The sequence below is a fragment of the Metopolophium dirhodum genome, chromosome 2, assembly GCF_019925205.1.
Source record: "Metopolophium dirhodum isolate CAU chromosome 2, ASM1992520v1, whole genome shotgun sequence".
NCBI lineage: Eukaryota > Metazoa > Arthropoda > Insecta > Hemiptera > Aphididae > Metopolophium > Metopolophium dirhodum.
Genome location: NC_083561.1, coordinates 19633571 through 19634815, shown reverse-complemented (window position 1 = coordinate 19634815; position 1245 = coordinate 19633571). Strand labels below are relative to the sequence as shown.

At 41.7% G+C, this 1245-nt stretch overlaps 1 pseudogene; it reads left to right on the top strand.

The window, feature by feature from the left end:
- The first annotated feature begins 233 nt into the window (after nucleotides 1-233).
- Nucleotides 234-713, top strand: LOC132938067 (death-associated inhibitor of apoptosis 1-like; annotated as a pseudogene).
- Nucleotides 714-1245: the final 532 nt, after the last annotated feature.

Here is a 1245-nt window from a genome sequence, read left to right as displayed (position 1 = left end):
ACTGTTATCTGATAACTGGGGGGATAACAAAATATTGTATCACCATTCAAATATTTTAATTTATATTATTATTATCTGCATATAACTTGCAATGCCCGCTAGCTATCACCGTATAGCCGACAGTTGCTTACAGACGGTTACACTGGCTAGAAGTGTCTTATTCACGTTTAAACGTTAACAGTTAGAACACGCTTTATTCACGATTTAAAACATTTTCATACGCTTCATTTGCAATGAATTTATTAAAACTTACCGCCGATTCCCGATCACTAGTGCGTTTAGTACATGAGAACTCGGATCCTGAATATCCTTAGTATACAAGCTTTTTATCGAGGCTAAAAACATTCGATTCGCACTCGCCTCGATCGTGTCAAGATAAATATTCGCTGGCCGAATGCGGATTCACTTATTCCAGAACGGGCGACTTGGTTCAATGTCACTACTGCGGCTTATTGTTGGGGCAATGGGAGGAAAATGATGAAGTGTGGCAACAACACGCCATGCACAACTCCAAATGTGTATTCGTATTATTATATAAAGGCATGGAATTTATTGAAAATGTAAAAAATGAACTTAATAACAAGCGTAGTAATAATGTCGGCCTTCGAGACTGTAGATGTAAATCAGAACCGTATGATGTTGGTAATAATCGTGATAATAGTAATAGTCGAGCCCATTTATGTAAATCTAAATCGTACGATTTTGTCGGGTGATCTTTAGCACCACCCATGTTCATTATAACACAATAACCTCAATAACCTATTTTTTATATGTATATATGATATTTGTATTGAATAAACAACAAATTATATTAAACAATTAAATCGTGTTAATATTTGACTTGGTATCCTGCTTGTATGTATGTACGTATGTATGTATGTATGTATGTACGTATGTATATATGATAAAATTCGTAAAACCGCGTCCATCCGATTATCGGATAGATGGCGCCACCGTCGGTGATATACGGGTCTAGCGGACGTCGGCCGATGAGTCCGTCCACGTGACGGACAGAGCGCGCCACGGACGAGGCGGCCGACGCGTGGTGAGCGTCTGTGAGCGGGCGTTGTGGTTTGTGTCGGGGTGAGGCGGGGGTTTATCCACCGCGATCAACGTTACCGTGATATGGGCGGGGTGGAGTGGTGATGATGTATATTACGGTAGGAAGTGAGGCGGGGGGCTATTCACCGCGGTCGACGTTACCGAGATATGGGCGGGGTGGGGTGGTGATGATGTTTGTGATGG